This window comes from Podarcis gaigeae (genome assembly GCF_964106915.1).
Source record: "Podarcis gaigeae genome assembly, chromosome: 4".
NCBI lineage: Eukaryota > Metazoa > Chordata > Lepidosauria > Squamata > Lacertidae > Podarcis > Podarcis gaigeae.
The window spans coordinates 100828554-100839765 of NC_139677.1; the positions used below are offsets into that span (position 1 = coordinate 100828554).

Consider the following 11212-nt stretch of genomic DNA (forward strand, 5'->3'; position numbering starts at 1 on the left):
GTTTAACCCACAGCGCCACCGGAGCTCCACAAATTCCAGAACTACATAGCTAGAACCACTTGCATGATAAATTCCCCCGTCGTCACCACCCTCCTATCAAGATGGAGCTCAAGGAGGGGGGACCATGAAAGCAGCTCCAATGGCATAGCTGTGGCATTGATGCACGAACTGCAGCTACATGCAATGCCATCCCTATACAGCAGCTTGCTGTGCAGCTGACTGAGGGTCCTAGGTTCAATCCCAACATCTCCCAGAAAGACTGGGAAAGGCATCTCTCTGAAACCTTAGGGAACCGCTGGCACTCAATGTAAACAATGCTGAGCTAGGAGGACCAATGGTCTGACTCAGTATAAGGCATGGGTAGGCAAACTAAGGCCCGGGGGTCGGATCCAGCCCAATTCCCTTCTAAATCCGGCCTGCGGACGGTCCAGGAATCTGTGCGTTTTTACATAAGTAGAATGTGTCCTTTTATTTAAAATGCATCTCCGGGGTATTTGTGGGGCCTGGCTGGTGTTTTTACATGAGTAGAATGTGTGGTTTTATTTAAAATGCATCTCGGTTATTTGTGGGGCATAGAAATTCATTCATTCCCCCCCCCCAATACAGTCCGGCACCCCACAAGGTCTGAGGGGCAGTGGACCGGCTCCCTGCTGAAAAAGTTTGCTGACCCCTGGTATAAGGCATCGTCCTACAAACTTCAGCATTATGGGGAAACGAAAGGTTGAAAACCTCATAGTTGTTTCGAATGGAACAAGACATTCTTGGGTTCTCTACAGTGCCAGGTGCATTTGGCTCCTTCCTTTTCGGCTTTCACCACCTAAAGAAGACAGCTTTGTTCAATGTTTTTTATTAACACTGGTATTTTACGACAGCTCTGATGTTTTAATTATCTGCCATGCTGGAGTGTGTGCATATGTAAGCACCTGTTTAGTTGTTTAAATGTTGAAACACCGGTATGTTGTTAGTGGCCTTAAAAGCAGCTTTGCTACCTGGGAAGGCAGAATAAATTATTCTTATTAAATAGGTAAGATAGAGAGCCTTAATACAGCCAGAACAGGTTTGGCAGCTCAAAGCCCCTTTACAGAAGAGAGAATGAGGAGAGGGGATTCCCCAAATTATGGCACTCCTTAAAAGCTGGAACTTTAGAGCCCTAGAGTCTAGACAGAACTAATTTCTTTGTCTGCTAAAAATAGGGATTAAACAAATCTGACAGTGCCATTCCTTCTTACACGTGAAAGCTAAGACACTTGGGGCTAACAACCTGGCAAAATTCCAATAGCTACTTTGTTAGGAGACTGAAGAAAAGGTCTACAAAAAACCCCCAATATTCCTACCTAGGAGCCACAACAATTAAGAATGTTGAACTGACAGTGGAAATTACACCGAAAAGCCCTAAGGCTTAAAAATAGAGAGCAATTTCAAAGACTATCTCATCTACTATATGGAATGCATAACGGTTAGAAAATTTATTTCAGAATGTTCCTGATCTACTAAGACATGCCCCACGAAACTCCACTGAACTGACTCTCATGCAAATCAGCTCTTCTAGATACTTTTCTGGTTTAGTGCTAAACCTCTTGTTTTACATCCAGCAGTTAAATGGGAATGGGAAGGATCCTTGCTGTGCATGTACATGGTACCCCAAGCTCAGTCTCCCCAACTACCTTGAGTTAAGAGGTGTGGGCCTGAGACAGATGCACTTCCAGAGCCATTGGACAATTGAGTTTGAAGGTTGGCAAGACTGGGCTCATTTAGCTGGAAAGGAATTAGTTGGAAATGACATGGGACTGTTGGGTAGCAGCCACCAACTGACAACAGCTGCCCACGATTTTGCAGTTTGCTGGTGAGGAATACACTTCTTATTTATCACTGTATGTATTTCTGTTTTAACTGATCTACTACAGATATAATTCATTCATGCATTTTAGTGCTTTGTTCATAAGTCTGATGTGCATTGCCCTGGGAGCTTTCTGAAGAAGGGCAATTCAGAAAGAATGCATCTCTTCATTTTGTTGTAGTTATCAACCAAAAGCAATGGTATCCCTTTAGTATTGGCACCATTCATACCACACCACAGATAATCCCTTTGTCTGTCTTCCTTCTGTCCTGAACCAGTTCATTGGTTGGACCATTACCAGAGCAACCCTAAATGCCTTCTTCCTTCCTAGCATCTTACAAGTTCTTGTTGGAACCCAGAGATCTGAAATGTTTCCTCCAGCCCAAACTTTCTCGAAAATCTGCTCATGTTGCTGGATCCTTTTCCTCCCTCAAACTTCTTCTTGACTCTGCCACTGCAACATCCTCTCTGCCTGGTCTTCCCTCCCGCCTTTCCCACATCTCTAATCCATTCAGAATGCCTCTGAGCTCACCTCTCTGCTGCTGCTATGATCGTGTCATTCCCCATCAGCTTACTTTTAAGCCTCTCCACCTCTGTGTCCCTTCCTTCCCCTTACATCCCTTCTTGCTTACTTCAGATTCCTCCCGTTGTCTCGGCCTTTAATTTGAGTCTCTTTACAGCAGCCTTCCTTTCTCTCTTCTTAATCTTCCCCTCAAAGTCCACTTTTGAGCAAAGCGTATTCAGATCCACCCTGAGCTTAAACAGTTTACCTGCTCTGTCTCTTTCACACACCTCCCAAAATATCCTAACGCAAATTGTTAAGGTTGCTGCACACATTAAGGCGGATACCTAAAATTCTTTACACGTATAGCTAAAAAATGGGGGGGGGGTGCTCACAGATACCTAGCAGTTCGAAAGCACACCAGTGCAAGTAGATAAATAGGTACTGCTGCGGCGGGAAGGTAAACAGTGTTTCTGTATGCTCTGGCTTCTGTCATGGTGTCCCGTTGCGCCAGAAGCTGTATAGTCCTGCTGGCCACATGACCCGGAAAGCTGTCTGTGGACAAACACCGGCTCCCTCAGCCTGAAAACTGAGATGAGCACTGCAACCCCATAGTCGCCTTTGACTGGACGTAGCCGTCCAGGGGTCCTTTACCTTTACCTATCTGCACCTGCCTCCAAAGCACTTAGTGATGGGAATGCGAAGCCAGGTCAAAATCCTAAAGAGCAATCTAAAAATCCACAGAAGATGCCAAGAGTGTTCCAAAAGTCTTACCTGCCTGCTCTACTGTTTTGTTCCCAGACAGGTAGGTTTATTTACAGATACAGCAGTGGAAAACCTCAGGCCTAGGGGCCAAATGCAGGCCTCTCTAGTCAGGCCTTGGAAGTATCCCACAGGTCATTTCCCACATCTTCAGGTGCTTTTGCCAGGCAAGAATGTATTCTCATAACGTGATAATGGTTCGTGCTTGCCTTGATGAAAAGAGGTGGGCGGGTGTAGAAACCTGAATTACGCATGGCTGCAATACAGTCTACTGTACAAATCCCATCCCCCACCAACTTTTTGCCTCTGCCCACCACAGGCATACGGCCCCCAGAAGCTTCCTTGGAAAGGAATGTGGCCCTCAGGTGGGACAAGGTTCCCCACCCTGGACTCAAGCTTCAGCATTCACTCATCTCTCACAGGCACTGCCGCATTTGCTTGTCTTTCTCAGGCAACGCATCTCAGTGGCTCTCCCACGTAAGCTGTCTAAAATTTAAATTAGGACTTGCCAAGAAAGCTGAAATCTTAATTTGCCTCTTACTAAATAACAAAGGCTTGTTTCTTTGACCCACAGCATTTATGGGGCATGTCTGGAGGAGGCACTTAATCACAATAATTTGTGGTGGCTCAAAAACTTTCAGATTTCATGACAGCCTGGCATTAAAAGACGCCACAAAACAAGAATGACAAGCTATAAGGAGCCCCAAAACCTCGTTCTGAGGCTGGCTTTGGATTTTATTTTAGAGAATTGGGGGGACGGTTCCTCTTTTAACTAAGATAGCGTGTCATACGATGTCCATGGGATTATCCTGAAGGAACCCAGACTTGCAACTTTGGTATCTATTTAACAAAAGTAAGGCCAATGGAAACAGGAAGCGTTTATGGGCTAAGACGACCCAGCTTATTAACTCAACTTTGTGATTCAAAAGCACTTCACAAAGACCCAGGTATATTCAAGCACAGCATGTTCAGCCTACAAAATTGTCAGCAGGCTGTACGCAGAGAACACACACTTACCAATACAAACAAGGCTGGCGCGCCAGGAAAAACACAGTAAATTATACATCAGAAATAAAGAGCTGCTACTTCCAGCCAGGCTTTTGAAGGCAGAACTATGTAGGACATGCTCAGTGGGAAGGCACCATGAAAAAGCAGGTACAAGCGAGCAAACCTCTTGTTCTAATCTCATCCCAGCCACTTAAAGATTTCCCACTGCTGAGACGCCTGCTGCACTTTTCCAGGAAATAGGAAATCACTAAGCTGGTCACCCACCAAGCTCTATTCAATAAGGTCTCTCGGCATCCTTCATTCTGCACTAGATTTGAGAAGATATTTATGTACTCAAGTTTTGGACTGACCGCGCTCTTCTCCCAATCCTTGCCAAAACCCATCAGACAATCTTATGCTTCAAATGTTTCGTTTTCAAAAGAGGGAAAAAAAATCACAAAGCAAATTGCTCAAAAGCCGCATAGAGAAAGGACGGTGCTGCTTCAGAGGGTTTGGTTTCACGCTGAGCAGTAGCTACCAAATCACGTGATCTACAGAGGCTCAGGAGCAAGATCTGAAGAGCAAACAGATGAGCTAAGCTGAAGTCATTTTCCCTGCAGAGCTAAAGAGAAAAGCCTGGGCACCAGAAAGCCATGCCTCAGAGGTGGGAAACCTGTGGCCCTCCAGACATGGCTGGACCACAGCTCCCGTTAATCCCTGATCACTGGATATGTTGGCAGGGGCTCATAGAAACTGGAGTCCAGCAATGTCTGGAGGAACACTGGTCCCCTACTTCTCCCATACATGAAGTTCTAGGATATGATGTTCAACCATCTGCCTAGCAGCAAATGTCAAAATCCCCCAGTAGAGACCAGTGGCCTAGCTGCTGCTCCACTGGCTTCCTGTTCTTTTCCAAATAAATAATACTAATACTAATACTAATACTAATAATTTATTATTTGTACCCCGCCCATCTGGCTGGGTCTCCCCAGCCACTCTGGGCTGCTTCCAACAAAGATTAAAAATACATTAAAATGTCACACATTAAAAACTGCCCTGAACAGGGCTGCCTTCAGATGTCTTCTAAATGTCAGGTAGTTGTTTAATCTCTTTGACATCTGATGGGAGGGTGTTCCACAGGGCGGGCGCCACTACCAAGAAGACCCTCTGCCTGCCTCCCCTGGTTCACTTTGTGATCCTAACCCATTTATTTATTTCATGCCAAGTCACCCACCAGCCTAGGTCATCTTCTCTTTTATGTTTCCTAAACACAACGTAGTGGCATTTCCGTGCGCTGCTCTGGTTTGCCAGAAGCAGCTAAGTCATGCTGACCACATGACCCGGAAGCTGTACGCCGGCTCCCTCGGCCAATAAAGAGAGATGAGCGCCGCAACCCCAGAGTCATCCGCGATTGGACCTAATGGTCAGGGGTCCCTTTACCTTTAAACACAATATAGACAATTGCTTCTCAACGTGAAGGCTGTCTCTGCTGCATCTGTGAGCTGCTGAGCAAAAGATCTACAACAGGCCCGTCCCTGGGCAAGAAGTCTTCTCAAACCACAGAAAGATAACAAAGCTCAATTAGGTTCACAGATTCAAAATCTCAAATTCACTGAGAATGGTCTCCCGAGCTTCACAAAAGAACCAAGAAGTGAAATATATTTAGGTGCCAGGCAAAAACATTCCTCTTCTGCCAGGCCTTTGGATAATTAAACAATCTATGGCCTTTTAAAATGGGGGTGGGCTATTATTATTTTTTTGTTTGTCACTATGTTATGTAATTTTGTGCTTTTATATCACCCTCATTTTTCAAAATCCTGAAATAAATGGACAGAGTTTTTCTCCCTTTCTCTTAACAACAGGACTCGTGGACATCCAAGGAAGCTGCATGTTGAAATATTCAAGACAAGATAAAATAAAGTACTTATTTAAGTAGTACATAGTCCAAACTATGGAACTCACTCCCACTGGGGGCAGTGCTGGCCGCCAACTTAAAGGTAAAGGACCCCTGACAGTTAAGTCCAGTCGCGAACGACTCTGGGGTTGCGGCACTCATCTCGCGTTATTGGCCGAAGGAGCCGGTGTTTGTCCACAGACAGTTTCTCCATATCATGTGGCCAGCATGACTAAGCTACTTCTGGCGAACCAGAGCAGCACACGGAAACGCCGTTTACCTTCCCGCCGGAGTGGTACCTATTTATCTACTTGCACTTTGAGGTGCTTTCGAACTGCTAAGTTGGCAGGAGAAGGGAACGAGCAACGGGAGCTCCCCGCTGTGGGGATTCGAACTGCCGACCTTCCGATCGGCAAGCCCTAGGCTCTGTGGTTTAGACCACAGCACCACCAACTTAGATGGCTTTAAAAGAAGATTGTTACTGTTTTTCATTTCGTTTCTACATTGCTTTATACTTTTAAGAAAAAATCATGAAAAAGAGGGCTAGTGATGGCTACTAGCCATGCTGGTTACGTTCTGCTCCCACTTTTGGAGACAGTATGCATTTGAATACCAGTTGCTGAGAGTCACAAGTGGCAAGAGGGCTGTCCTGTCCTGCTTGCGGGCTTGCCTTGTAGGCACCTGGTTGAGCACCATGAAAAGAGGATGCTGAACCAGATGGGCCTTGGACATCAGTCCGGCTCTTCTTAGGTTCTTAAAATGTTTTAATCTTATTGCATACTATAGTCTCAAAATCTCTGCAAAGTGCCCAGTTAATACCAGAGTTTTACAAGGCCCTTCTCAGCAGATATACATTCTATTGTGTGCTTTAGGATCTGGAGAAAAACTGGTTGAAATTCCACACAAAGATGAAGTCTGTTGAGGCAGTAAGGATAAAGTTTGGTACCTTTAATAGATGAAAGATATCCTTCAGCTAAAAATTGTTCCAAACGTATTTCGTCTATGACTGTGGGGCCAGGGAAGTCTTCACAGCATTCCACAACTCTGAAACAGCAAACAACAAAGGAAGAGGTGAAAACACGCCCATAACTTGCTGCAAGACATGGCCCTGTGAAGAGCGATTGGTTAAATTTACCTAACAGTGTGGATAACAGCAAAAGCATGAAGCAGAGTCTTTCTTCAAAACCAGGCAGCATCTGACATGAACCTTCTTGAGCAGTTTGATGCCTTTTAGTTGTAGCCTTACCAGCTTATTTCCCCATATAGCCAAAAAACTTTCCTCATGACTGAATCGCCACACTGGGAAAAGCATCAGCTGCGGAATTTGTTATACAACTGTTAAAAGCAGGAGAACCTTGCCAGTATTTTTTTTAAAAAAAACACCCTTATTTTCAAAAAGACTTTGACCAGTTGGTGACAGCCCAGTAGCAGCTTCCCAAATTCCCATATAAAAGCAGTATCATAGAAGATCCTGCAAAACAAAAAATGTCCGGGAGTTGGAGGGTGGAAATAATCTTTGGCGGAAAGTTCATTAGGCATCAAAGAAGCACTCTGGTCAAGATCACTTGCCCACGTTTATCTTCAGCCTCAAAATCAAAGCTATTAAAAAAGCACCTCACTTTTCACCCAACCAAATTATGTCCAAAACTAACTCCAGTAAAATGAATATGATATGGAAAATAAAAGAGAGATTCTCGGATAGGAGTGCAGTGGGGCAGATCTCAGCTATTAACAAAAATAAGCTTAACATGGGACAAAGATAAATCACAGCACCTGCACTAACAGACTCCAGGTAAAAAAAGGTAAAGGACCCCTGGACAGTTATGCCCAGTCAGGGGCGACTATGGGGTTGCGGTGCTCAGCTCGCTTTCAGGCCAAGGGACCCAGCGTTTGTCCACAGACAGCATTCCGGGTCATGTGGCCAGCAGGACTAAACTGATTCTGGAGCAACGGGACACTGTGATGGAAACCAAAGTGCACGGAAACACTGTTTACCTTCCCGCTGATGCAGTACCTATTTATCTACTTGCACTGGCGTGCTTTCAAACTGCTAGGTTGGCAGGAACTGGGACAGAGCAATGGGAGCTCACTCTGTCGTGGGGATTTGAACTGTTGACCTTCCGATCAGCAAGCCCAAGAGGCTCAGTGTTTAGACCACAGCGCTACCCGCATCCCAGACTCCAGGTACTGTATTGTTGACATTCCAAAGACTTCCCAAAATCCAAAATCGTGCACATGCACACAAACTGCCAAACAACATTTTCAAGGAGTAACATAAACACAGGCAGCAGCCTGGGCAAATACCATCATATCAACCCTCTGTGGTGTCTTGGCATATTTCCCTTCAGGCACCTTCATCCAAGTTGCATTCCCAATTTCAGAAAGCCATCTCTAATGTTATTCAACTTCATTTTATTAAGTTTGTTTCACAAACGCGTGCACACACATTTGCGGAGGCAACTAGGGACACAGCCTCACATCCAAGACTTTTGGAACAGACTGCCTAAACAGCCCAGTACTAAACAACTCAGATGAAAGTTTATGTGAAAGATCGTGAAGTAATGCATAACCTGTCACTCCTGCTCCGTTTCCTGTAGTTTAAGGTTACATATGAATATGTAGCCGGGTGCATTGCAGTGAAAGAGAGAACGCATGCAAAAGCACAGAGGTGGGCATGAATGAGGATACATGGACAGAGATCTAGTTGCCAAAGGAGATCAATCAGTTGGTGTTTGATCAAGCTACAAAAGGTCTGCTGAGGAACACTGACAGAATGGGCTACAAATGACACCATCAAGAATGGATTAAGAAGTGAAGGAGGTTTCATTAGGAGAGCAGAGGTGGTAGCAGCAGCAGGAGAAAGGTAAAAGGTAAAGGTAAAGGACCCCTGACAGTTAAGTCCAGTTAAAGGCGACTATGGGTTTGTGGCACTCATCTCGCTTTCAGGCTGAGGGAGCCGGTGTTTGGCCACAGACAGCTTTCCGGGTCATGTGGCCAGCAGAACTAACCCACTTCTGGCACAACGGGACACTGTGATAGAAGCCAGAGCACATGGAAATGCTGTTTACCTTCCTGCCGCAGTGGTACCTATTTATCTACTTGCACTGGCATGCTTTCAGACTGCTAGGTTGACAGGAGCTGGAACAGAGTGACGGGAGCTCACCCCATCACAGGGATTCGAACTGCCGACCTTCTGATCGGCAAGCCCAAGAGGCTCAATGGTTTAGACCACAGCACCACCCGCTTCCCCCAGGAGAAAAGACTATGAGATGGCTCACAGGGAGAGAAGAGCAGCAATAGAAGTTCCATGCCTTCTTTTTCTTAGCCTTATGAAGTCTTCAGCAGGTGACTCCAAGTTGATTTTGCAACTCTGGCCACCCAGGTTCTAGGTGATGCTCAGCAACTCCAGACATTTTCCAACATTACTCAGGGCCTGGGGGGGGGGGGATTCCATATAGCCTTGCAGTCTCAGACCAATGTTCATTTAGTCCAACATGCTATTCCTAGCAGCAGCCAGCCAAACGCCCCATCAAAGCTCACCAGAAAGGACACAAAGGTGGCTGCATTCAACATTAATCACATAAACACTTAATCTGAAGGCACTCATAAAGACAAAACAAAAATAACCAGGCCAAAGGGAAGGAGAGCCTAGAGAGCTGAGTGGCACTGCTCACCTAAGCCTCTAATCTCAGCCCCATCACGCACAATATCCCTTGCACATCTCGATCCATCACCCAACTCTTGTGTCGCCAGGGGAAGAGTCTCCTTTTCAAAGGAGGGATGTTCTTGTGCCACAAACAGACCTTGTTTCCTAGCTTACATAAGAACGTAAGAATAGCCTGTGGTGCCTGTCAGTAGCTATGCTTCATATGTTAATGGGTGGCAAAAAAATGCCTTTTTTTCAGAGCTTCCTTTTTTTTCCTTGTCGGAATGAAGGTTCATCACTAACACAGCAGGAATGGAAACCTATGCATTTCTGAGAGCTAAGAATAAGATGAAGTGAAATGGGCAAGTGTCTTCCCATCAAATAATTCATGGCAGAGGCTGATGTTAAAATGTGTTAAACTAGCTGGCATGCATGCTTGCTCGTGCGCGCACACACACACACACACAACACACCCCTTCTCAATCTATTCTTCCCCCATGCCTGCTGGAAGGTTATTTCCTCTTCCAGTGGAGAGACAGCAATAGCTGCAGCCTAGTGATTTTAGAAGACAGAAAAGGAGAAAAGTACAGATATTATGTGGCCATCGGCCACAGTGTTTCACCCCTATCATCCAACCTTGTCTTCTGGGTTCTCTTGCTTTCAATAAATAAATGAAATCCCAACTCCTGCATGATACACCTTGTTGCCTTTCATAGCCAAGACTGTTTAAGGAAGGAACATCTCACATCCCTTCACACAAATTAGGACCCATCACTCAATTTACCGAATCGTCAGGTTGCTCCTTAACTATGTTTGTCATCACAACCAGGTTGTCAAAAAGCATTAAGAGGTATGGATTTTTCCATATTTTCAAATCAATGCAGGCTCACTGTACAAAATCCTGACTATACTCCTGAGTAAGCTCAACAGTTTGTAGTGAACTGGTCACAATGACTGCCAGTCTCTTACTGGGCACAAATCAAGCTTCTGCTTTTAGAAATCAAAGTCCTAAACAACTTGGGATTAGGATATCCAAGGGACTGCCTTGACCACTCTATGGGGAACTCAAAGTACCATAAACCTCAGAGGTACGTTTAGCCTGTGCAAGAAACCAGACTTTTAGTGTTGCAGCTGAGGCTGAAATCAGGCAGGTACGGTACCTAGAATGATGGTGTTTAGGTATCTACTGAAAACATGTTTGTTTACAAAGGCATTCCCTGAGGTGTAACCCAGCCATTTGTGAAAGATCAGTTTTATAGCTGATAAAACTGTTTCACCGTTTGTATGGACAGTTTTATTGTTTTAGAGTTTGTTGAATTGATTTTATTGTTTTACAGCTGTATTGTTTTTACTCTGCAGACCATTTTGGAGGCTTTATACTGTGATGCATACATTGTTTATTATTATTATTAATAATAATAATAGTAGTAGTAATAATAGTAAGTGCAAGGGTCAGAAACCTTTTTCAGCAGGGAGCCAGTCCACCATCCCTCAGACCATGTGGTGGGCCAGACTATATTTTTTGGGGGGGGGAGGGGAATGAACAAATGCCTATGCCCCACAAATAATCCAGAGATGCATTTT

At 44.9% G+C, this 11212-nt stretch overlaps 1 protein-coding gene across 4 annotated transcripts in view; it reads right to left on the minus strand.

Annotated features, from left to right (window-relative positions):
* Positions 1 to 7029, minus strand: part of FAM168A (family with sequence similarity 168 member A) — a 155108-nt gene extending 148079 nt beyond the window's left edge. For all 4 annotated transcript variants that reach the window (XM_083737376.1, XM_083737375.1, XM_083737374.1 and 1 more), the window contains exon 1: positions 6929 to 7029. The gene's annotated coding sequence lies outside the window, so the exon portion shown is untranslated. The remainder of the gene's footprint in view (positions 1 to 6928) is intronic.
* Between the last annotated feature and the right edge of the window lie 4183 nt (positions 7030 to 11212).